Genomic DNA, 27979 nt, shown 5'->3' with positions numbered 1-27979 from the left:
ATGGACTACCAAATCAGGTAACAGTGATACTCATTAACTATAGTTATATATTGTTTTATCTCAATAATTCCAGAAATATGGAAGCCTGAGATAGGCAGATAGTAAGTTACACACTTGCCTTGGCATCAATGACACTTAAGAAGACCCTGTCTCAGACATAAAAATTTTAAAAGGGGCTGTGCATGTTATTGGGTGTGGAGACCCTGGGTTCAACCCCAGTATTACAAAAAAACTTCTTCAGTGCACTGAGGATTGTCTTTCATAGCAATTTATCCTCAAACCTGATGGATTTTTAATAACCCATTTTAAGGGAGTGTGATTCTAATCCTCAAAAAGCTCTTCAGAGATAACATATATAAATTATTTTTGTATACTTTTCAGCTGCACTCAAAAGAGAGGAAAATGTCTATCATTAATGTGGTGGGTGAAGATGTCCTTTGTTCACCCATGATCAGGAGAAGCATTGAAATTTTTTCTCACAGTATTAACATTTAAAATTTGAAAAAACATTTTGAACAGCTAGTCACTGCTTGTTCTTTCTTCAGCCTAGTCTGACCCATCATCTAGCAAAAACTAAAACTATCCACTGAAGAACTCAATGTTCTCAGCATTTCCAACTGTTATTTTATTTTATTTATTTTAAATTTATTTTATTTTATTTTTTTGCAGAACTGGGGATTAAACTCAGGCCCTTGATCTTGCCAGGCAAGCATTTATTCTACTGAGCTATCTCCCTGGCCCCTCCAAATGCTATTTTAGTATAAAAACACTGATCTGAGAAACTCATGTAGTTTTATCACTTCCTCATACATATATGTTCTTTTTATTTCTCCTTAGGTTTTTAGAAGATCTCATAATTTTCCCCATGAGACTATTGCTTCCTATAAAAATTCCATAGGGAGCACCTGAGTCCAACTTATTCTGTCAGGTTCAGGCTGCTGCAGTTTTCCTATAAGCACGAGCCAAATTGAGACTTGGAGAATAAGTTAACCAGTAAGGATGAAATTTAATTTATTAAGATTTATATCTCATATACTCTGGAAATAATAAAGCCATGTATATGTCATACAATTTTATAGAGCAAGAGAGATAAAGGCATAACAAAGCCAATAACTGTATATCTTTTAGATAATTTTTAAAATGTGAAGATACATTGCTTACAATAAAAATAAAATTAATATTATATTTACCTTTACAGTACAGCAAATATCATGTTACTTAAAATTATAATGGCAAGATTGAACACTATTGTTCAAATAGTAAACATTTTGAAACCCATTCACCCTTATTTAAAAAAGACAATAATTGAATAATACAACCTTCAAAAATTAAAATAATAATTGTCATGGTTATATATAAAAATCAAGAACTCATGGGTTATGTATTCTGATTTCCCTCCAGATGCATCAAAGACCAACATTTGTTGACCACTAAATTATGTTAGTGTAGTGGTTGATATATCATGTCAACTTGGCTGGATCACCTCAGCAGTTCTACTCCCTTGGTCATGGGGTCCCCACCCCAGAGTGACTCAGCACAAAAGGGGTATAGAATGGGATTGAGAAAGGATTGGGCCTTCCACTTCCTTAGAGGAACTTTAGTCTTCACAGTTAGTTTGTACATCATCTCCTGGCTTTCAGTGCAGAAACTTTGGCCTTTGGCTTGGATCCTTCAGCTTTCTGTCACAGATTCTTCAGCCTTCCATTGTAGAATCTTCAGCTTTCCATCCTGTCTGAGTTAATCTTCTCCCATTGTTGGGACAAATACTCAACACCCAAAGTGAAGGAAGGAAATGTTAATTTAGCTCACAGTTACTGGAAGTTTCAGTCCATAATTGGTTGGTTCAAAGACATCAGCAAATGGAAGAGAGCAAAATTGTTTGTTAAATTTGAATTGATTTTTAAGTAGTTACCAATAGTAAAAACCCACAATAATAAAATATAGATACACTATTCAGTATTACTAGAAATTCATAGCAAATAATAAGTTGTGATAAAAGTATAAGCATAGTGCTGACGAAATAGTTCAGCAGATTAAAGTGTCTGCAAGCAGGCACCAGGACCAGGGGTTCAATCCCCGGGCCTGCTGTGCTAGCCCCATCCCCAGGGCATGCTGAGATGGCAATTGAAACTGAGCGTGGTGGTCAGCACCTGTAATCCCAGCTCTTGGGAGGCTGTAAATAGTAGGATCACTATGAGTCTGATCTAGTAGTGAGATGCTGAACACCCTCTAGACCCTTCCCTAAAATACAAAAAAAAGTATAAGCATAGACAGACAAAAAAAAGCCTTTCACAATAGTTTCAATTCATATGATTTTCTGATTTGCTAAACATATGCCAATGTAGAAAAGGGGTAAAAGTGATGTTTTTACTAATGTAAGGTTGAAGAACCATTCAATGACCTTATTAAAACAATCTGTGACTGACTTTTTGTCCTACAGGTAAGACAGAGACCAATTCTATGTGAAATATAAACTTATAAATAGATTACTCTGAAATTGTTCATACCTACATAACAAGTTGACATAGCACAAAAAAGTAGATTTTCTACCTATCATCTTGGACAGCCAACATCCTTGGCCAATTAGAAGAACAATGACTTTGGAAGTAAAAGTGTCAAGAGAGTTTGGACACACTTTTGATGTCAGTAGCAGAAAGACTGGAGGTGGTATGAACAAGGAGAATGAGAAAACATGGAAATTCCTTAACTCCCACTTTCTCTATATTGTTAGACTCAATAACTTCTTGGACCTGCACTGTAAGAGAATGGGATCTGCACTGGTTTGAAAGAAACAAGTCAGCATATGTCCTGATGTATAGAAGGACGGAATGATCCAATTGTTGATCCAGACACATTATTATTTTCTTTTAAAGTATATAGTACAGGATCTATATGGTTTTACTACACAGATCAGACTCATAGTGATCCTCCTGTTTTCATCCTCCCAAGAGCAGGGATTACAGGCATGGGCCACCATGCCCAGTCTCAATCTCCATCTCAGCATACCCTGAGGTTGGGCCTGGCATGGTTTGTGCTGTCAGGGATCAAATCCCAGCCCTCACACTCTACCTCAGTAGGCACTTTAGTCCACTGAACTATTTCTCTGTTCCTTAGTTTCTTCTTTAATATCATCTGTGACCCACTGTATTTGTAGCTATTTTTTATTTAATATCCATATGTTTATTTTTTGTTTCTTTTGACATTAATTTTTAGTTTCTTTGATGTGTTGTCATATAGTATGCATGAGTTAATTTCACTTCCTTTGAATTTACTTAAGGTTGCTCTGTGAGCCTGTATATAGTCTATTTTTGATAATGTCCTGTACCCAGCTCCTTTTTGTTGCTGGGTAGAATACTCTTCAACGGTCCTCTAAGTCCATTTCTTTGCATTTGGTTTAGTTCTGTTATTTCTGATTTTTTTCCAAGTTGATCTATGTTTTTGTGACAGTGGTATGTTAAATCCAGTGTTAAAGTTGTATTATTGCTCATTTGGTTTTTCATGTCCATTATTTTTTGTCTTATGTAGGTTGGTGCTCCTCCATTGGGTGCATTTATATTGATAATTGTTATTTCTTCTGCTTGCAGTTGATCCTTAACAAGACTGTAGTGACCTTCTTTATCTCTTTGAATCATTTTTGGTTCTAAGCTGATACTATCAAAAACCAGGACAGCTACACCTGTTTTTTCCCGTTTCCTGTGACATGGAGAATGTATTTCATCCTTTGACTTTCAGTCTGTGAATTTCCTTTTGAGTTAAATGTGTTTCTTGTATGCAACATATTAGTTTTTTTTTCTTAATCCACCTTGCTAGTGTGTTTGGTTTGCTTGGTAAATTAAGGCTGTTCACATTGATGGCTATAACTGATATGTATTGGCTTATCTTTCTGGTGTTATTTTCCTGCTATAGGTTCCATAGTTTTTCCCTCTTCTTAGTTATTTGCTTCTTTTAGTGGCTCCTTTTTGTTGTTCTGAAGCCGTGATTGTTTCTGTCTCATTTTCTAATATCTTTCAGTAGTGTTTATTTGGTGATCATGAATTTCTTCTTTGTCATGGAAGGCTCTTATCTTCCCTTTAAATGTGAAAGAATTTTGCAGAGTATATCAATCTGGGTTCTGAAATACCTTACTAAAAGCTCTTTTTGATATGACAATTTGTGTTGAAAAATCTTCTGTGATTTTGATGGGGTTTCCTCTTTAGATGATCTGTTTCTTCTTTCTAATAGCTCTTAATATTCTATTCTTTTGCTGAATTTCTGAGATGTTGATTATTATGTGTCCATGTGTAGATTTGTTTATGACTATTTGGATTTCTGTATGCCTCAATTCAGTGTATATAATTCTTTTCTCACTTTTGGAGAATTTTTTTCTAGTACTTCTTCAAATAGCCTTTTTATGTAATTTGTGTTGTCTCCTGCTCTTTCATTGCCACCTACTTATTCTTACATTATTTTTCTTTGAGTCATCTTGTAGCTACTGAATTATTATTTCCTGGTTCCTTGTTAGTTTTAAGAGATCTTTCCTTTCCCATTCATTGGCTGCACTGCTGTCTTCGAGGTCTGAAATTTTATCTTCATTTTCATTAAAGTGCTTTTGCCAGCTTTAAATGAGATTATTAATTTCCTGGATATTTGTTTGAATGTTTGATGCATTCTAATTCTTTTCTGTATTGTTCATTCAGTGTTACCATCATTTTTCTTTTCTCTATTTTTAAAATCTCTGTCCTTTTTAGTTGTGCTGAGCAATTCTTTCATGACTGTTGTCATTTTTCTCGGACCTGAAAGATTACTTCTGGTATTATTTCTTCTGTAGCCTGTTGTACTTGTTTCTTTACTTCAGTTACTATCAGTTCAGAAATCTCAGGTATGTGATTTTCAACTTCTCATATGTCCTTTTCTCTGGGTGGGCTGGAGTATTGAAATTGCCTTTTGCTCCTGTGTTTTCACATTTTCTCAACTCCCAATAATAAACCAGACATAGTAGTGTGAGAGTGGTGGGGAATGGGTTAGTAGTGCTTCACCTACAGTGGGGAGCATAATAGGACTCTCCAGGGCTCTCACTACTACCTGTGGGAACTAACCAATGGTCAACAAAACTTCAGTGTAGATGGTGGGTATGGTCTGGAGTAAACAGTATCTAAAGGGATACCAAGAATCCTCTTAAGTTCTTGAAAGTTTGGGTCAGTGCCAGCAGAAGCTCTAAGCCTGCACGCTGTTGGCCAAGGTACACAGCTCACCAGAGGCCTCAGGCTTCCTAGAGTCCTCCAGTCTTCTTAAAGTTTTTCAGGCATTGCCTGGAAAACTGTATGCTGGGCCCATGGACAGCAGCTTGCAAGATTCCCGTCGGACACCCAGAGTCCTCCTAAGTTCTTCAAAGATTGGACCTGCATCAGTAGAAGCTCCATTCCTTTGCAATGGGGGCCAGGGTTGAGAATTTACCAGAGTTGTGGGCTTCCCAGAATCCTAAGTGTTTCAAAGGACACATTTCTATATGAGAACTAATCATAATTAAAAATAAAACAAAGAAATTGAAACCAAGGGACTAAAAGAATCTGTTTATAAATCACATGTGTAACATAGGGGATGTTTTCTAACAAAAAGAAAAAAACTCCTAAACTTAACTACAAGATTAAAAGAACAAACATAGAAAGTGCATAAGTTTTTGGCACATGCTTTACAAATATAAAACTTGCATGAAAAAGAACACTTGAAAAAGTTACACATTATTTTTGTTCACTGTGAATGTTTTCAGTACATACTGGTTACCTTCATTTTTGTGGAATTAGTATAAAATGTATCATAGTTTTCCATCCCTTTACCTGCTTACCTGCATTCACCCTTTCCCTGCACCCTTTCTGCAGCTCAAAAGACTCTATGTCTTTTTTCTAACATCTTTCTCTTACTTTTTTCTTTGATTTATTCATATTTTAGGTTACTCACATGAGTGATATCATGGGATATTTAATTTTCTTTTTTTATTTTAAACTTTGTAATAAACATAAAATTTATTTTCATTAGTCCTTTAGTTGACAATCTTGTTTTACATTTACTCTTAGTCCCCTTGTCATTTAATTTTAGTTGACACATAAATGTGGTACTATTTATGTGTCAGAATACTCAGGTGGAGGAACACAAATCAACAAAAAAAAGGATATACAGATTAAGGCCCATTTTGTATCTGTGTATTCAAAGTGGTTAGGATAGATATACAGTTACATTCTCTTAATGAATAGAGTGATTTGTTCTAATGGTGTTTGTAAATAGGATATCATGACCGCATCTTGTACAGCAATTAACCACTAGGAAGAATGCATGCAATGTGTTAATTATTGAAACTGTCCTACCAATTTGATTTGAAACTGCCTCATTGCTATTTGTTTATCAATAATATTATGGGAAAAAGTGATAAGGGATATTTAATTTTCTATGTCTGATTTCTGTCATTCAAAATTAAGTTCTCAAGATCTGTCCACTTTTTGTGCAGATAAGATGACTTAATTTTATGTATAAATAATATTCATATATGTCACATTTTGTTTATTTATTTTAGTGTTGATCAGTATCTTTTCTGTTTAATGAACTCAGATATTATGAATTACACTGATATTAAAAATCAGTATACAGAGATTTACATGGAGAGAAAACATTCCCTCAGGCTTTCACAGATAGCAAATTGGTCAAGCAATGGCTGTGACTTATCCACATGGCAGACACTGACAAAAGATCTACAAACTGCTGTACAGGGCAACAAGATAAATCCTGAGGGGACTTGACTGACCTCAGATACAAAAGCTACATTGCTTGTTATATAGTTCTTCCTTTATCTTGGCCTTAAGCATCCATCAGAAAATTATAAATACGAGTTATAAAAAGTAAAACCATATTAACATGCTGAGTTGTGAAAGGCTCAAGTGAACAACTTCTGACATTGCCAGTCCTATGGATAAGCCACTACTATTAAAGACTACTGGACTATATTGGAATATTTTGCTGAACTCATGCACCTACAATATTTAAATGGTAATGGAATACCCATCTTTGACAAAACTAAACAAATAAAGGGGATACAAAGGGAGAACAATTTTGTATCTGTATATGCAGAATAGTTAGAATAGATATACACCTACTTTCTCTTAATTCAATGAGAATAAAGATTTGTAGTAATAATATTAGGACAGGATATCATGTCTGCATCTTGCACTATGCATTACCACTAAGAAGATAACAATAGGCAGTGCATTAATTATTGAAACTGTCCTATTAATCAGTTTTGAAACTGTCTCATTGCTGTCTGTCAATAAAATAGGTAAATAAATAAATAAGAAAGATTAGAATACTGTGATGTTGATGCCTTCCATCTCCTCCTGAAACTATGTCTGTAACTTAGGGGATATATAAACCTGTCTTCTGATATGTGAAAAAAAAATCAGTATAGATGCATGAAAATAGACTGATCTAACTCTTTGGAGAAAATCACTAGGAGAAATATAACTGGGACAAATGAGTTTGTGCTTGTCAGGTTGTTTCATTTTGTTTTTGTTATTTATTTGCTTTTGAGAACTGACCTCTCGTTAATGCAATAACTAGTTTATAATCTCACCAACAGTATAAACACATTCCTTTAAGAAAATGCAAATTAAGTCACCGTATGTTGTCATTACATACCTATTAGATTGGCTTCAAAAATTACTAAAATTGGGGCTGGGGAGATGGCTCAGTAGGATAATCGCTTGACTGGCAAACGCAAGAATCTGAATTCAATCCCCGGTTCTGAAAAAAAAATACTAAAATCATTATTTCTATTTATTGCTTAAAGTGCTTGCATGGCTCACAATAAATTGAATGTATCAATGTAAAATAATCCAAGCCCTGTCATAAATAGCTTCAGAATTGTTAAGGCAATTGTTGTACACTTTTTCTGACAGATTCTTTTTGGATATTTCCAAAATAATGGAAATATTATTCTCACACTTACACAAAACTGCCTATGAATATTCACAGAAATTTTTGGTTAAATTACATACCCTGGAAGAAAAATAAATGTTCTCATCTGAGTATATATATAAAAAAGCATTACTTAAGTGCATATGATACAAATCTGTTGTCCCTTTTACTAAGGAGGCTGAAGTAGGAGGATGGCAAGTTCAAGGCCAGACTGGGCAAATTGGTGAGAATTTGCATAAAAATAAATAATAAAATAGAAAAAAATAAAAGACTGGTAGTATATCACTGGTGGATAATCACTGAATATCATCTCCAGTACCACCAAGAAAACAAAGAGAAAAACAAGTGTACTTTTCATAAGATATAAAAAGCCATGATAGAAAACAACATAAAAGTAGTATAGGAAACAACATCAGTGAATCTCTAGGTCAATTACACTAGGAGAAAAAAGTGCAAATCATAAAAATGAACTTGATCTAGTACAAAAATGTAAAATTCTCTAAAGGATAAAATTCCATAAGTTTTTTTTTTCACGGTCTTCCTATCTTTATTTTGGTTTATCTGAAATGTTGACTTGTTCTTTTAGAATGCATGTTTTTATAACTTACACTTAATTATGAGTTATACAACTTCTACTTCTAATGAAGGTCATCTGAAATTCCAATCCTGACTGAGGAAACTAAATGTACATGTTAATGAGCAGACATTCTATGCTGACAGGCAACAAAATAATTTACATTTCTTTCTTCTTTCGTGTCTAAGTTATGCATCTGTAATATGTATAAAAAGCTTGAAATGAGGTAAAGAGGCTATCAAGAATTTGGATTGGAAATTGGAACTATTATTTGGAGCCATGTATTAATGGCAAAAGTTACTCATGTGTTTATTTATAATTATAAGAGTACTTTCTGCTCTACTCTTTCCATAAATTGAGGAAAAAAAGATAACAGTTACAAAGACAATATCTCCCCTGCAATTACATAGTAGGTGCTCAATAAACAGAGATTATTTGTATTTTTATAATATTAACCTTTTTTATTTCTTGCATGAGTTTTCAAGAAAGTGAAATTTCCTTGAAATTATCTAAACTTAAATAAAATACTAACAATGTGGTGTGTGTGTGTGTGTGTGTGTGTGTGTGTGCGTGCGCGTGTGTGTTTTACCTTGAACATTGTCTACAAAGGCAAGGTCAAATTAATTTTTCAAAAGATCTTAGTCAGCATAAGAACTGATGTTTTGCTTTTTTTCCCCCTTCTGTTTGAATTCAGGGCCATCACAATGAGCCACCTCTAGAAACTTGTTTTCCGGTTTTCAGAAAGGGTCTACCTAAGTCATTATGTTGCCCTGGGCTTGAACTTAGATGTATCAAGAGCAACCTAATCGATTCCTGGGATTTCAGTCATGCATCACCACATTTGTTGATTTTTTTATCCGTTTGATTGAATAATATGTATTTTAGAAAGGTTCCTGTTGCCATAACCAAATTACTGAAAAAAGAAATATAAAGGAGCACAGAGTAAAAGAGATTTGTTTTGGTCCATGGTTTCAGGTTTTAGTCCATAGTCATTTGGCTCTACTGCTTTAGGGCTTGAGTAATTCACAAAATTGAATCAGTTGCACTGCATGGGATATTTTGGATGCAAAATATTACAGTACCATTTTATAATTATCTATGCATTAATACCTGAACACTTAGTGAATTGAGAATTTTCTTTTATTCTTTTTTAAGGCTTTGAATTTTTTTTTTTTGAAAATTTGAGCAGTTCTTACAAATATGTTCTCAACTGGTGAGGATAGCGCTGGGTGAACCTGGTCTTCATGTACCTGGCACCCAGGAAAGCTCAGCCAGGCTCATCTAGCACCATGCTCCGCTACAAACAGGGGCTAAATAAATATTGTGAGGGGCAAACACAATGAAGAAATAAATCCACAAGTCCTGAATCTGACACCTGTGTCTGGCTCGAAGCGGGAGGTCATGCTAGACTGAGACACTCCCCAGTACAGAAAAGAACTTTACACACAGCAGAACAGGGAGTGGTGAGGCGCTGCTTAAACACAGCCTGAGTTCTGCCTGTGCCCTGTGACATGACCAGCTGAGCCATTCTTCAGGGGCACTTTGGGTTTCCCTGAGCTTCAGCCACCTGCGTGTCAGGATGACTTCAGTATCTCTCTTGGAACTGTAGTGAAGATGAAATTAAACTGTGGGAATGAAAGGTGCATCTTGAGAGCTAGTCAAATAGCTCTGAGGATTTTTTAACAGCTTTATTGAGAAACAAATAGGAATGAGACAGATTCAAAACTGATTAGTAGGAGAGTTCAATAATTAAAACATTGCATATAGTTATCTTCTTATTGGTTATTCATAGTATAAGAGGCTGACATGTTATCCTGTCCAAACACTATTAGTACAAATCTTTCTTCTCATTGAATTAAGAGAAGGTAGCTTTATATCTACCCTAACTATTTTGTTTATATAGATACAAGATGATCATTCATTTGTATCCACTTTATTTCTTTAGTATTTTCAAAGAAGTGTATTCCATTCTTATTTAAATATCATAGGTGTGTGAATTCAGCAAAAAATTCCAATACAGTCCAGTAGTCCATAATAGTAGTGGGTTATTCATAGGACTGGCAATATCAGAAGTTGCTGAACTGAGCCCTTTACAGCCCAGAATGCCAATATGGCTTCACCCCTTATACATCATTTTTTTAACTTTATGTTGGATGGTTAAGGTCAAGATAAAGCAAGAACTATGCAAGAAGAGTTATAGCTTTTGGATCTGATAAGGTCAGTCAAATCCCCTCAGGATTTATCCTGAGATCCTGTACCTAACATTGTAGATCCTTTGTCAGTGTCAGCTGTGGGGATGAGGCATGGCCATTGCTTGAACAATTTGCTCTCTGTGAGAGCCTGAGAAAAGGTTTTCTCTCTATGTGACTCTCCTTAGGCACATTCTACATCATCAATCACTTTCCTCTTCATCCCCATAATCTCTTTGATCTGAAAGTTTGGGACACAACTGAGTTACATGATGTTACATAATGGTCCTCCTCTGTCCTGAGTCTTCACTGACCTTGAAAGCCAGGGCCAAAATGTTGGCTGTCCTCGCAGCCTTTCATTTTCTCCAATTTTTGGTCTGTAAACTTTTGTTGATAACCTCTCAGAAGAGAAGATGATTATTACCCTAAAACATATGCAGTTGGGTTTACCCTATCTGTCTGAATGTCAAATATCTTAGGCATAATATGGAAAAGGTATTTTCCATCAAGTACTGATATGTTAAACTTTAAGTCCATGCAAAATATGAAGAAAAAATTAAAAAATTGAAAAAATATGTATACACAATTACATAATTTTACACAAAAAATAAGAAACCTAACCATATACAACATTGTAGCAGGACGGACCAGTGTCATTATTTTCCTGTCTCTTTTTTCATTTATTACCCATTTTCTTTAAACAAACATTTACTTGAAAGACAATATTGCAATAATTGGTATACATGACAGTACGTATTTAGCATAACAGAATGACAGGCATTCCAAGCATGACCCTACTTTAATGCATTGCTAACTTCAGTGCAGTTGATTAGTTCACAGGTATTAGCATATATAGCTAGTCAGGGTGAGAGTCCTACCAATTAAGTGACAGTTTCAAAAACCTGCTGATGTTTCTCAGGATCACGGCCTTAACCATATTGTGCATACAAATGTATGGCTTTGCCCCTGTTACTTTTCCTAGCTTATCTCCTTGCCCTCTCTTTGTTGTCTAATCATCAAGCTCTTGCTTTCCTTATAATTGTATTATACCTTTCTATGTGTATTTCTACTTTTGAGTTCTTATACTGGGGAGAATATACAATATTTGCACATGTGTGTCTGATTTATTTCACTTATAAGTATATTTTCCAGTGGCATCCACTTAAACATAAATGCTTCAAGTTTACATCTTTATAGCTGAATAACACTGAATTGTATAAAAATATCACATATTTTTCATCCATTCCTCAGGTGACAAAAATTTTCATTGTTTCCAATATTTGACTATCACAAATTGTGCTGCTGTAAACATAGGTACACATATATCACTATGACAAGACGACTTCAGCTGCTCTGGGAAAATTCCCAGTAGGGGGATAGCTTTCTTGAATAGGATTTCCAGTCCTAGTATTTTAAGGAGTCTCCACACTGCTTTCCATAATGGTTGCACCTGTATTCATTCCCATCAGCAGTGGAGAGGGGATTCTTTTTCCCCACAGCCTCTCAAACATTTATTGTCAGTTAATTTGTTTATAATGGCCATTTTTTGGGAGGAGATGATGTCTCTGTGTTTTTAATTTGCATTTGAAAGATGTAGAATGATGAGGTGCATATTTTCATATATTTATTGGCTTCTTTAATTTCATCCTTTGAGAAGTGTTTGTCCATCTCAGATGCCCATTTCTGGATTGAATCTTTAAATTTTGGGGCCATGATGCTTTTTAGTTCTTTATAAATTCTAGAGAGTGGACCTTTGTCTGAGTGCTTATTAGGTAAGATTTTTACCAAATTTATGAGCTATCTTTTCACTTTGTTATTAATTTCTTTAGACGTGCATAACTTCTCAATAGGAGGAGTTCCCAGTTGATAAGTCTTTCAACTGTTACCCATGCGATTTGATTTTTGTTCATAAATTTGTTGCCTATCCCTATGACTTCAAGAGTTTCTCCTACTTTCTCTTCCAGGAGACTTTGTGTTTCTGTTTTAATTTTTAGATCTTTAATCCATTTTGACTTTAGCTTAGTGCATGGTGATAGACCTTGGTGAAGGTTTAGTTTTTGGCATGTAGTGAGCCAATTTTCCAGCACCTTTTGTTAAAGAGGCTATCTCTGTTCCAGTAAGCATGTTTGGCCACTTTATTGAAGATCAGGTGGCTGAATGTGTTTGTTGAGGATTCTGCATCTTCTAACCTATTCCATTAATCCTCAGGTCTATTTTGTTGGCAGTACCATTCTGATTTTATCACAGTAGCTTTGTAGTATAATTTCAAGTCAGGAAGTGTAATATCTCCTGCCTTGTCTTTTTGGCCCAGGATTGTCTTTGATATTCTAGGTCTTCTCTGGTTCCAAATAAATTTTAAGAATGATCTCTCTGGGTCAGTTAGGTATGCTGTTGTTAGTTTGACAGGGATTTCTTTTAATCTTTGCAGCAGTTTTGCAAGTGAGGTCATGTCCATATTGTTGATTCTTCTTATCCATAAGCAGGGAATACCTTGCGATTTTCTGAAATTATCTACCATCAATTTTTTTAAGTACTGTAATTTTCCTTGAAATATCTTTGACTTCTTTAGGTAGATTAGTTCCAAGGCATTTCGTTTTCCATGTTGCTGTTGTAAAATTGTTGTTTTTCTAATTTCCCTCTCAATGTGTATGTTATCTGTGTAGGGGATTGCTATTGACTTTTTAGTATTGACTTTTTAATCCTGCTATGCTACCTAATTGGTGTATCAATCCTAGTAGCTTCTTGAAAGAGTTTTTTGGGTCTTCCAAGTAAAGTATCATTCATCTACAAATAAAATAATTTAACTTCTTATTTACCTAGTCTTATCTTCTTATTTCTCTCTGTTGTCTAATGGCTCTAGTTAATGATTCCACAACTATATTGAAAAGGAGTGGGGATAGAAAACATCATTGTCTTGTACCTGATCTGAGAGTAAAAGATTTCAGTTTTTCCCAATTTAGAATTATATTAGCTGTTGGGTTGTCATAGATAGCTTTCATCAGATTGAAGTAGAGGCCATTTATTCCAATTTTCTGTAGGACTTTGAACATGAATGAGTGTTGGATTTTCCAAAAGCCTTTTCTGCATCAATTTAGTTGATCATGTGGTTTTCAGATTTGGCTCTATTGATACAATGCATTGCATGTATAAATTTGCATATTTTGAACCATCCTTGTATTCCTGTGTTCAATCCTACCTGATCTTGTTGTGTAATCCTCTTGGTTATTTGATGTATTCTATTTGTTAGTATTTCATTGAGGATTTTTGCATCTATGTTCATGGGGAGACTGTGATGTAGTTTTCGTATAGTATACTACTTGCCTCCAGGACTGATTTTGGGAGGATTGCTTCTTTTTCAATTTCATTGAAAAGTTTGAGGAGTATTGGGATCATATCTTCCAGAAATTCCTCATAGAATTCAGCTGTGAATCCATCAGGACCTGGACTTTTCTTTGTCAGTAGGCTTTTTATTACAGTTCATACTTCATTGGCTGTTATTGGGTTATTGAGAGATGTTATATCTTCTTGATTCAGTTTTGGTAATTTGTGCCTTTCTAGATAGCTTTCCATTTCTTCAATGTCTTCTAGTGTGTGAGAGTAAAGTTTTTCGAAGTAGCTATTGGCATTCCTCTGAATTTCCACTTTATCAGTGGTAGTTACGTCCTTTTCATTCCTTATTGCTTCTACTTGCATTTTTCTTTCCTCTTTTTGATGAGGTTAGTTAGGGGCTTTTCAATTTTATTTAATCTTTCAAAGAAACAACTGTTTGATTTTTCCATTCTTTGACCTATTTTTCTCATCTCAATTTAAATAATTTCCTCCTCTAATCTTCATGATTTTTTCTGGTCTTTTTGCTCTGGTATTCCTTTGCTCCTCATTTTCTAGATGATGGAGGTGCAACATTAGGGTGTTTATTTGTTCCCGTTATGTTTTCTTCATGTGTGTTCACAGGTATAAATTTCCCTCTGAGAATATCTTTCATCACATCCCATGAATTCCGACATTTTGCGCTTGCATTTACATTGAATTGTAGATATTGTTGAATGTCTTGTTTAATTTCATCAGATACCCTGTTGATGCTGAGTAGTGTATTGTTTAATTTTCATGTATTTATGTGGTTATTCTGTTTTCTTGTCTCTTATTTCCAGTTTCATTGCACTTCGGTCAGATAATATTCATAGGATAATTTGTTTTCTTGCATATACTTAAACATTACCTATTTACCAGTGAGTGACCTATTTTAGGAAATGACCCATGTGCAGCTGAAAACAATGCATATTCAGCTGTTGGAACACTCTGTATATGTCCACTACGTCCATTTGTTCCAAGCTCTTGTTCAGTTCTCCTACTTTTTTGCTAATTATTTCTCTGCTTGACCTATCTTTTGGGGATATTGTGGTGTTAAGGTCTCCTGTTAAGATTGTGGTATTGCATATTAGATTTTTCTTGTTCATTAAGATTTGTCTTATATAGTTTTGTGCTTATGTGTTTTGTGCATACATATTTAAGAGTATTATCTCTTCCTCTTGAATTTTTCCCCTGGAAAGAACATAGTGACCTGTATTTCATTTTATCATTGTTGCTTTGAAGTTGAGACTTCCGGAGATCAAGTTTGCTACCCCTGTTTTTTCTGAGGTTCTGGGCGTGTAATATTGTTTCCATCCCTTGACTTTCAGCCTATGAATGTCTTTGTGAGTTAAATGTGTTTCTTCTATACAGCATATTGTTGGATTTTGTTTCCTAATTCACTGTCCCAGTCTATTTCTCTTAATTGGTGAATTGAGTCCATTTACATTGATGGTTATAATTGAGATGTATTGACTTACGATTGATGTGTTATTTACCTGTTATTGTTTACTCCTTTTTCTCCTGTGTTTAATTGTTTGCCCTATTTAGGTGGTTGCTTCTGATCTCATTCGTGGAGTTCTGATCATTTTAGTCCCTCTCTAGAACATCTTACAGGAGCCTGTGTAGGGTTGGCTTTGTCATCATGAAATTCTTTAGCTGTTCTTTATCATGGAAGTATTTCACTTCTCCATCAAACTTGAAAGAGAGTTTTGCAGGGTCTAGTAGTCTGGGCTGGAATTTGTTTTGATAGAGGACTTGAAGTACTCTGCTCCATGCTCTTCTTGCCTTCATGGTTTGTGAAGAGAATTAGGCCATATTTTTAATGGGTTTTCCTTTGAATGTGATCTCTTTGCTTTCTCTAGCAACTTTTAGTATATTATTCTTGTGCTGGATTTCTGGGATCTTGTCTATTATGTTTCGGTGTGTTTTTGATTGGTTTGAAGTTAATTGGCATTCTGTATGCTTCAGTTACCTGAATGTCAGATTGTTTCCTCAAATTTGTGAAGTTTCCTGCTGTTCTGCCCATATACTTTTTATATCATTTGCATTGACTACTTCTTTCTCATTGATGCTTATTAGTCTCGTGTTGTTCATCTTTGCATTGTCTTACAGGTGTTGAATTATTTTTTCTTGCATGCTAGCTGTATTTAAGAGGTCTTTTTTTTACCTTTTCTCTAGCTGCGACAGCATCTTCAAAATCTGAAACTCTATCTTCACTTTCACTCAAATGGGTTTTCAGGCTTGTGTTTGAAATTTTGAGTTCCTGTATAAGTCTTTGACTCTGTTTCATGCGATCTATTTCTTTCCTGTATTTTTCATTCAAGGCATACATCACTTGTCTAATCTCGTCTATTTTTTTTATCAGTGTCTTCTTGAGAAGCAGTTATTAATTCTTTTACTTCAGGGATTATTTGTGATGTGATTTTCTCTCTATGTTTCTGCATTTGATTCTTTACTTCAGATACTATTAATTCAGATATTTCAGCTGTGCCAGTGTTCTCTGCACTTGTTTTGTGTTGCCTTGGTACCTGAGATTGCATTTTGCTCCTTCTCTTTTTCATTTTTATAGCCCTATCCTCTGACCTTTGGTGTTGAGCTTTGATGCAGGTATAACCTTAGGATCCACTAAAATTCGGATACAGATCTACTATCTTTGAGTTCATGTGGTTGTGCCCGACTTGGGTCTGGCTTGTGTCCTCAGCTCCTTCCTGCTGCAGCCCTTGGAGTTGAACTTGTTGTGTTCATCTGGCAAGATGTTCTGTTCTTGGATTAGCTGGGTGGTTTTGGCCCCTCATCTCTCTGCAGGGACTTCCGCTGCATAGTTTTTCTCCAGACCTGTATGCCAGTCCTGGGCTGGGTCTGGAGGTGTCCAGGGTGCACAGGAGAGTGCAGAATCTCTCCTGCACACTCACAGGCCTGGGCGTGACCAGGTCTAGTGGTGTCCTGAGAGCATGATGGATGTTCTCACAAAAACGAGGGCTTGGGCTAGCTCTGTAGGTGTGGAGGGGTCCCAAGAGTGCAGCTGAAGTTTGCACTCATGTGAAAGGCCTGGGTTTGGTCCAGAGAAATCCAATAGGTGCAAAGGAGAGCACAAACTCTCCCACACACTCGCAGGGCTTGGGCAGTTCTCTCAAAATTTGTTTTTTAATCTTTACAACATCCACAGCATATTTATTTATTTAATTATTCTTGTTTAAATTTTTTATTTTTTTATTTTAGCACAAGGTGTACGCGGTTTATTTGGTCTCACTGTGTAGATTGGACTTGTAGTGATCCTCCTGTTTACAACTGCCTGAGTACTGCTATTATAGATGCATGCCACCACACCCAGTCTCAGGTGGGGTCAGCATGTAAGGCCTGGGGATCACACTCCGTGCCCCTGTGTTTGCCTAAGCAGCTTAATTTTATTTTGAAAAGTAAGAACAATAATCAGAGACAATGACAGAAACAGGGCACTGTACAATAGTACATATGTTACAGATTTTCAAACCAAGAATCTTATTAACAGTGGTTGATACATTATCTATTTTCATCATCAAATTTGTTGCTCAGATTAACAGATATTGTAGTATAAGATTGGATATAAAGTTGCATATTACCACTTGCTTTCAAGAAATCTTAAATTTTTGTTCTTGTCTCTTTTTTCCCCTTCTTTAAAGAAATAGTTTTAAAGAGCGTATAGTAATAACTGATATGACATTAGAAAAGTTACACATTTATAAGACCATGATGACAGAAATTCAAGCATGGTTTTTGTACAACACATTGTTGTATTCAATGTGGTTTTTTTGATAGCAGATGTCAGCATACAGAGTTACTTAAGGTGAAAATTCTACATATTAATGATATTTTCAAGAAAATGATGGCGATTTTTTTTCTACAGGCCCCTCAGCCCTCCTGGATATGTACTTGCATGTTTTTCTACTACTTTTTTTCTTATACTTTCTCTTTTTTCTCCTCTTCATTGTTTCTCCCTGCTGATACATGCTCAAAAAATGAATTTCTATTGGCTTCAAGCATGAGAGAACAGGGACGGGGAGATGGCTCAATAGAATAAGCACTTCCCTGGCAAATGCAAGGGCCTGAGTTCAATCCCTATTTCCGAAAAGAAAACAAAAAGGAAAAGAATGAGAGAACATACCTGAATAACTGCTGTGCCTATGTAAATGAGAAAAAAGTATGATTTTTCTCCTGGGCCAGGTTGTGAAGCAAAAAACAATGGAAGGATGTTAAATTATTTCTATTTTTGTCGACCAAAAATAACATGTCCACCAATAAAGTAGGTCTCAACCACTAAGGAACTTGGAATTTACTAAAAATATCTGCAGGATATATGCTGCACAAAGATTTAGAAATTTTTCATCCTTCTTCCTATATTGCTGATAAAAAAGTCTTAATCAGCACAGAGATCCTTCTAAGTCCAATTTTATCATTTTCGAAATGCATCCAATATTTTTCACTCTTGTTTTCCAAATTACAGAAGATAAACTAATTAAATTTGTATTTGAATAAAATTAGTACTGCATATCCAAGGCCATGGCATATTGCACCTATCCTTCTGGATTTTAAGTAATGAATATCAGTAGTTATCATTCTGTCTTGAAATTTCTGGGAGATGACATGCATAAAATTCTGCATTCAGTTGAACAGGTAATCTCATGTATAGATCAGTGTGATTAGTGATAAATTTCTAATACACCATGTTAGTAAATTCCACTACAAATGTCACTGTGACTTCCAAATGCAATCTCCAGTTACAGGTTTAGATGCCACAATGGATGCTATACTAAATGAGAATATATGCACCAGCTTCCTGGAAAAATGTTTTTAAGACATGGTAGACTCCCAAGTGGACATTCAGTCTCCATTTCACTGCTAACAATCTCTTCTATCTGGATCAGAATGTGTTATCAGAGGAGAATCAGTTTGAGGAATAGTAATGACAAGTGTTGAAATTCTCTATTCCAAGGTACCCATAAGATCAGGATGCAACCTTCAAAAGAGGACATACTGAAGGTCAGCATTCATTATGGAAAGGAATGAAGCCTAAAGACGACCAAGAGAAGAGTATTGTGCTTCAGGGATCAATGAGAGTAGGCAGAATGCCAGGCCCTTAGGAATAGTCACTTCTCTAATAACCATGGAGTAAGGAGAAACAGTACTCTGTAAATGAGGCCAGCAGATAAACCTGAAGTTGTAGTGAGACTTAACTAAAAAGAAAAAAAAATAAATGTACATTTCTATGAAGATGTTTATTTTCATATCCTGAGAGTGATTAATAAGATGTGGCAATAGGAATAAGTAAATACACACAGGTTTAATTTGCACTAGAAAGGAAAACAGACTGAAGTCTAAATGAAACAAAGAACTGTAGTGCCAGTGTTTTATGTGCCAGGCATGTGGAAGAGGATATAATTACAAGCCCTTTCATCCTGGGTAATCCAAGTTCTATACTGTAGGAAAATTGTATTCTGTTAAGTGTATGAAGTATAGCAAGGAGAAATTCTTGGCACATTTTTGGTCTTTATGAGGAGTAGTTGTTTGCTTATGTTGATCACATACCTTTATTTTCTTAACTGTATGTGTTCTAAATATAGGGTAACTCAGAAAACAAAGTGCTATGTGTCCTAGATTATCAGATCAGACAAAAATGTTCATTTGCAAGTAAAACTCTAATGTCTTTCTCTCAGTATTTGCTATAGGAAAAGGGGCCTTCTTTAGTTTTAGGACTCAAATGTAGAGATTCAAGCTCCATTCTCCATTTTTAGGTGCACTTTGATCTAAATCTCATGCTTATTCATTTCATCCCATTAGAAAGTTTAACCAATACTTATTGCTTGTAAAGTTAGACTCAACATTAATTTAGTAATACTCTCTTGGATTAGGGAATTGGTGGTACAAGCTTTAAATCTCAGCACTCTGAGAAGCATTCTGGGTGATGTAGCAATTTAGTGAGACCCACTCTGAAAACTAAAATAAAATAAAGAGGGCTTATGATGCATCTCTGAAGCACAAAATTCAATGCCAAGTAGCAGAAGAAAATGTTTTGAATGAAATGAGTGCTGTCTTTGTTATGCCATGGCAATGTATCCCCACTCTCATTTGATTTTCAGTAATTAATCTCAATGGAATTTTATCTATATTCCACAAAACTCCTGGGAGATATATGCATAAAACACTCAGTTTGTGCACTGTTCACCTACATTGAAGAAGAAAGGAGAATGACTAAGTCTTTAGCCATAGTTGAGAATATTCTCTGTATTACCTATGATCAACAAGTAATATTGAACAACAATTTTACACTACAGGTTTTATGTTTAAAATATCAGAAACACGTTTTCAGGGTCTAAGGTCAACTCTTCACCTCTATAGCTGCATCTTACCCACCATCTGTCTTAAAATAACTTTGTCTGAGAACTTTAAGTTTTAAGAAGCTCCAAACACTTGGCTTTAAGGAATATATTTATCAGAGAAACAGACGTGGACCTCTCTTACTGATACCTTCATTTCATTTGTCTTTGGATATTAAGTTTTTGACTATGTATTTAAGGATAGTGGTTCTAAATTAAAACTTTTTAATTCATGGCACTGTTCATTCTTACTGAGCCTACAATAGCCAGTACTAGTGCACAGCATGCCCTAGAGCAGGTGTTCAATTCAGGTTAGAAGAATACTTAACCAGTAAGCATAAAATATAATTCATTAAGATTTATTTCTCATAAAGTCCATATAATATCTACACAAAGTCATGAATAAGTCGTTTTATTTTACAGAAAAATAAAAGGCATAGGAAAGCTAACAACTAAGTATCTTTTTACATAACTTTTACTGCATCTCATTGATGTCAAGTATATTCAGGCTGTGTTATTTCACATTTTAAATAAATTTCTTTAGAAATGCAATGTTTTGTAACTCGCATGACAAAATATACCTAACGATTTTAAAATGTTTCCATAAAGCAAACATCATATTACTTAACCTTATAAATGGTACTATTTGTGTGAACAGCATAGCTTGAATGTTGGAGAAATTGAAACTAATTACACTTTTTAAAATGAAACAATGTTTGTTTGAATAATATAACCTTCAAACCTAAAAGAAAAAGTTGTCAGGTTACACATTAAAAACTAGAACACATGCATGATAAGATCTGATTTCTCTCCAGATGCATTGTAATTCCTAAGATCTTTTAATGCTAGCTTTCTTCTAAAACAAAGAGTGAACAATCCATATCAGAATTGTCTAGGTGTGGGAAAAATGCTATGAATAGCACTGGATCTTATAGTTGTCCTGCAGCAGGAAGTTGCCTTCAATGATATTCTGGCATGTGTTGTCTTTTATTTCTCTTCCACAGCTTCTTTATATTGAGATGGGAAGGAACTAAAAGCTACTGTCCCAAAACATGAACAAGAACTCCAGAACATTCATCTTGCTGAATTTGGCATGAGCTCTTAGGCCCCAAGGGAACTCACACTGCATAGAATCATTGTTGGGTACCTGTTGTTACTCAAGGAACATTTACTGAAATTCTTGGGGGATGAGTTCTTTAGGAGCACCAAAGATGAAGGGGATTTCTGCAGAATAGAGTCCTGTCAGATTCAGTGCTTCCCATACTACCTCTGCAGTGGCACAGATGCCCTTTCAAGATGATATCCAGGACAATTGGTAAGATGGAAGTTTTTGGCATGTTGTCTTCATCACTCCAATTCCTATAATAGGTGAGTCCTAGTTTGTTGAAGACACCATAGCAGTTTTTGTAGTGATCCATGCCCTTCGCATTGAAACTGTGGGCCTCAATCACTTGGTTGGTAATTTTCAATATAAGTCCCTTTCTTATTGGCTCTCTAACTTGATACTTGAGCAGCATAAAACTCACTAAAAAGCCATTTTCTCCTCAAAGCATTGATGAGCACATTCCCATGGACTTTGATATTGTGAGGTGCTTGAGGTATTCTCATTTTTTTCTCTCATTTTCTTATCTACTGGGATTCTCACTTTTCCTGAAAAGAAATCAGAATTCTTAAGAGCCTCATTAGTGTTGGCTATTCTAAGTCACATGAGCCTACTTCAGGGTGTCATGCAGCACAGGATGGGAAGAGGAAAGCAACTTCTTCTCAGCCTCAGAGACATGTAAGCTATCAAGGCCCTGGGTCTCACTGCATATCTGATGCTCTTCATTGTATTTTTTTCAATATTGAGACATAATGACTCCAGTGAATTTCAGTAGATGAGAATGGATGTAGCAATTGAAGGATTACAATGTAATGGAGAAAGGAAGGATGTCGTTGTCCTAGACATCTACACTCAGTTACCATGTCTCAGATGGAAACTTCTACTAGTAGAATTCAAATGTTAATAGTGTAAGATCTCACAAGAATATGATCCTTTTCCTTTTTAAACCCAGGCCCTTTAAAAGAACTAGCACTATTTTTGAATTCTCCCAGCCACTCAACATAAGAATCCTTAGAGACCATAAGACAATTGTGATTGAGCTCCATATAACCTACCCATTAATTTCAGAGTAATATTGGAGACCCTTTCACTGAGTCCTCAATTTCTTGGAAATTGAATATGCTACTGTGATTATGTCAATTTGGAGGGTGTTTAATATTTTGCTCAAGTCAGTACCACAACTCTTTACAATTTTCACTATTCTTTCTTTCAGATGACATAAAATTGCTGGCTTATATTAAATAATTGTGTTATTATCACCTGTCAGAAAGAATAGGGAACACCTCATGTAATTGTTCTCTGAACTTTCCCAAATATCACAGAAAGACAGAATTCTGTTGAGATTGCTTTCTTCTGCCATGTGTGTTCCATCATCTTCACTCAGGGTTCTTACCATGAATAAGAGAAATTTATTGGATATAATATCACTTCTCCAGGCCAAAACTTTTATCAGTATACATCTACAGAGCAGGAAATGTGGAGAAACTTCCCTTATTCAAAGCTTCCCACAGCTTGAAACACAACAAGTTAGGGTAATATTTGGACCCCATCTTCTGAAATGGCAGATTCCGTACACTTTCAGCCAGTGTTATTGCCTTATCTATTGCCCAAGCTCTAGTTCCCACCTTCTGATAACTGTATGCCCAGAAATGAGGGAGGTGGAGTTCCAAAATGTGAGTTTCTTTTAACTTCTGTGGAGATTGATTGTGTTTATCTTCATTTAATCTGACCTCCACACTTGCCAGTACTAGAGTTAACTCTTATCACCCTCTCACTTGGACCTATCATCCTCCCCAACTTGTATTGGATTAAGTCACTCAAAGCCCCATACTCAAGGATGTAATAGTAATCAGGGATCATTACATCTCTGTTGTACCACTTTGTAACTCCCATGGCTGGTGCAGGGCTTTGCTCATGCTCCTGGGTTCCTTTCAGAGGGTGTGGCTGGTTCTGAGTCCTCAGATGAATTGTTTTAGGCCCTGTGCTTTCCCCTTTCTGCTGATCTATAATATTCCACTTATGCCAATGTCCTCATATCAGTACATACTAACTAAGTAGATGCCTGGACTACAGAGCAGGCTAAGAGCAAGAACTGGTAAATCTGTGTAATCTCTTTAATTTCATAGTTCTAGTTCTCAACCCTCAATTAGTGATCAGCAACTTTGATCCTTTCCCTTTGATGTAGGACTTTTAGAAAATAGCACCTCTACATTCTAGGTGCCACTTCTTGACTTCTTTATTTACTGCAACCTTTGTAGAGCTTAACTTGTTTCAACAGGGTAGATATGAGATGTCAGATTAGCCTGATTAGGCAGGTAAAGACCAAGACAGATCATGGAGTACCACAGACAACACATGTTAATGTATACCTTAATTTCACCAGCAAGAATTAGCCTCTTATAGAACTTTTTATTAATAATAATATTTCCAATGATGTAGTTACAGTGAGATAATTTTGTTATATTCTATTCATTTGGTTTTGGTTAACAACATGCACAGATGATTATGTTTTCAGTAAACACTATCACTTTTATCTTTCATACAGTTAATTTATGTGATTATTATTATTTTCTAATGTTTACTTGTCCAGTTTTGAAGAGCAAAGTAATTTTAGATTAGGTATTTATCATTATTTATCTGCTATTTTAAAATTGCTTGTTATTTAGTGTGAAATAATGGTAAAATGTTTTGTGTGTTTTTGATGAGTTTTCATTGGATGATGACTTATGTATCTAATTACTAGTGCAACTGACCTTTTTATGTAATTGATACATAAATATTTGGGGAACTAAGATGGAGTAGGATTTCAGGGAATATTTGGAAACTTAAATTTTTCAAGTGCTAACTGTCTCTTTATCCATTTATGCTTTGTTAAGCATTGGTCTAATTTAAGTGGTATGTACTTATGCTAAAAACATTTTAATGGGAAATATCAGAGATATACTTATGTACAAAACAGTACAATAAGCAAGAGTATCAATTTTTAGTAGTTAATATTAATGTTTGGATCAAATGAGTTTTCCTTAATAAAACATTTGTTCTTATTCAAAACACTTCAGAAATGATGTTTTAAACTTCTGTTAGGATATCAAAACATGATGAAAAATACCTGCTCCATGTTATGTAGTGCATGTTTGATATTCAGACAGATAGTGAGGTTAAGCTCAGCTGCCTATGTTATATAATCTATAACATATAATACCATTAGGCTTCTCTTCTGGAGGGATAACAACATAAGTTTGCAAAAATTAGAGAAAAAGAAGGGCTGCAAAGAGAGTTAACATTTTGGTCCTAGCCTTTAAAGGTCAGTGAGGACTCAGGACATAGGAGAACTTGTACTGTAACATCTTGTAACTTAGTTGTGTCCCAAATTTTCTGATCAAGGAGACTACGGGGCCACAGACAAAAGTGATTGATGATGTAGAGTGTTCCTAAGGCAAGGTACATGGAGATAAAACATTATCTCAGGCTTTCACAGAGAGCAAATTGGTTAGGCAATGGCCGTGACTCATCCACATGGCTGACACTGACAAAGGATCTACAAACTGTGGTACAGGGATTTAGGATAAATCTTGAGGGGATTTGAATGACCTTGTCAGATACAAAAGTTACATTTCTTCTAAGTAGGTCTTGCTTTATCTTGGTCTTAATCATCCAGCAGAAAACTATAAAAATGAGCTATAAAAAAGTAAAGCCATATTAATATGCTGAGCTGTAAAGGGCTTAACTCAACAAATGCTGACATTGTCAATCCTATGTATAGCCCACTACTATTATGGACTACTGGACTCTATTGGATTAGTTTGCTGAATTCACGAAAACTACAATATTTAAATGGCAATGAAACACTCATCTCTGACAAAACTAAACTACAAAAGTAGATACAAACGAAGGACCATTTTGTATGTGTATAGACAAAATAGTTAGGATAGATGTACAGCTACTTTCTTTAATTCAATGAGAAGAAAGATGTGTACTAATAGTTTTTGGACAGGATATCATGTCCGCATCTTTTACTATGACTAACCACTATGAAGACAACAATGTGCAATTTATTCATTATTTAAACTGTCCCACTAATCTGTTTTGAAGCTATCTCATTGCTATTTGTTTCTTAATAAAATTCAAGAAAACTATTTTAAGGTTTTTTTTTGAAAAAAAAACTGAAGTAAATAAACAGGACCTAAAATCAAGTTCTGTGCAGTAATGACAGAGAAGGGCAAGGCAGAGTAGATCTGAGGACTGATATGTCAAGTGCTGGCATACGACAACATCAGAATGCGTAAAGAAAAAGTATTGAGAAGTTGATAGAATGTAACTCATGAAATTAATCATCAGTCATTTATGATAAAAGTGCTTTTCCAAACTGTGTAAAATATAACCACAAAAGAATCTATAGTGGAACAAGAGGTCATATGAAAAACTTACAAATATTCATTTAAATTTTTAGAAAATGCTATACATTTGGAGTACATGATTTTCCCACTCATTTTACAAAGTCAGTATGTATACTTAATGTTAAGTTAGAAAAGTATTGTAGTGTAACTGACAAAATAATTAGCTACAAGGAAAATGAAAGTGGAGGATTACTAGTTCCAGTTTCTGTATAATTGGGTCACGTGAGTCCAGAAGCAGGGCATGAATGGAAGAAGAAGCAAGCTTCTATTAGGAACAAGAAGCCAGACTGGGTGTCAGGCTACCAGGGTGTGGGTCTGGTGAGGTGGACTGTGTGCCCCTGTCTCCCTCCTGTGAGACTATTATTGGTGAGTACACTCCCTAAGGCTCTGTGAGTTACTGGGGTTTGTGGTTGTAGCTATTGCTATGTGTGTTGGAAGGAAAGAAGAATGTTGTGATTAAGCCTGGAGTGTAGACTGGATGCAAAGCCTTAGGTACTGTTTATGTAGAAAGAACTTTTTGTCTCTTGGAGAAGAAATGTTGAGCTTAAGCTTCACTCATAACTCATCTAGACACTTTTTGTTCCCTTTCTTCCCCACCCACCTCCCAGCCTTTGTCTCTAGAACCATCTTCCCCTCTTTCATTATTATTATTGTTGTTGTTTAGTTGATGTTTTTGCTGCCAAATTTGAAAACATTTGTACTAATATTGCAAAATTAAGATGGACATGAGCAATGCAGATAGTCAACATTTTAGACAAGATTGGGCATGCTCAAGTTCATATAGTAGAGTAGTAGATCAGCCAATATTTTCAAAAGATAATGTGTGGTATTATTAAAACTAAGGTGACTGGATAATTTAAATAATTTAATATAGTAAAAGATGCATTGCTGTTAATCCCATTTAAAATACTTTCTCCAATTTTGAATTCACTTCTTAAAGAAACCTCTGGAAGTCATTTTCAGAGAGTATATGTATGTGTACTGCCCTGGCTGCCTCAGTGTTCTGACTTGATTAGAAAAGTTAACTTTTCAAAGCCTCTGAAAGCACCCACAGAGACGGTGGGTGGCGATACTGTCCGGGATGCTCCAGGGAACCCAGGGGGACTGACATGGCTCCAAGTGCAGTCCATGCATGGGAGGCAATTTAAGGATTAATATGAGGTTCAGAAGCAGATAGTTCCAGACAATAAGCAGCACTTGGTACACATTTGGTTAGTGCAGCTGCATTTCCTTTTCCCACTGCTGCTGAGAGGGTAGAAATTAGTTGAATTCAGCATAGAATGGAATATACAGAAGGTATTATTTAGTGAATGAGGGTCTCAGAAAAATTAAAAGTAGCACCACCAAATGCTGACCTGGAACAATGATTCCAAGGTGTTCCAAATGATAACGTGATAACACAAGTTCCAGAGAGGATTCTTATTTATTTATTTATTTATTATTTTTGGCGGAACATGGGATTGAACTCAGGCCCTTGCGCTTGCTAGGCAAGCACATATTCTAATGAACTATCTCCCCAGCCCCTGAGAGGATTCTTGTAGCAGGAAATAATGAAGATTTTTCGTTTTGAAGACAAGCAGATCTTGACCTTATTCAGTTGACTCCTTTAGAACCTCTGGCACTAAAAGCACCACCTCATGTAGTTACACTATGTGAGAGACTGCTGGGTTTTCTGGACTTAAAAAAAACCTTCTCCAACTCCTCAAAGTGATGAAATCCGTGCGGTTGGCAAGCTAAAAAGAGTGCGCTACATGAGTGAAAATGCTGTTCTTCGCGAAAATGAACAGCTGGTCAGAAAAGATTCTGTACCTCTGTTGGGCGGTGGGTCTACCACCGGCACTTCCAATGCTCATCATAACGTCAGGCATGGCATTTCAAATGTAGATGCAACAACTGAAGGAACAGCGGAGGACATGACTGTTGTGGATGAAACTTCATTAAGATGACAGGTAGTCAAACTAAACACACATCTACAACTTCTAGAAGAAGAAAACAAAGAATGTACTAAAAGAAAACTGGTCATATATTCAATAACTGTTGCTTTCTGGTTGCTTAATAGCTGGCTTTCGTTTCACTGCTAG

General features: G+C 35.5%; 1 pseudogene; it reads left to right on the top strand.

Moving 5' to 3' along the window:
* On the top strand, nucleotides 1-27979 carry LOC101587030 (annotated as a pseudogene).

This window comes from Octodon degus, unplaced genomic scaffold (genome assembly GCF_000260255.1).
Source record: "Octodon degus isolate 3935 unplaced genomic scaffold, OctDeg1.0 scaffold00313, whole genome shotgun sequence".
Classification (NCBI taxonomy): Eukaryota; Metazoa; Chordata; class Mammalia; order Rodentia; family Octodontidae; genus Octodon; species Octodon degus.
Note: the sequence above shows the minus strand (reverse complement) of the source record. Positions and strands in the feature narration are given on the sequence as shown.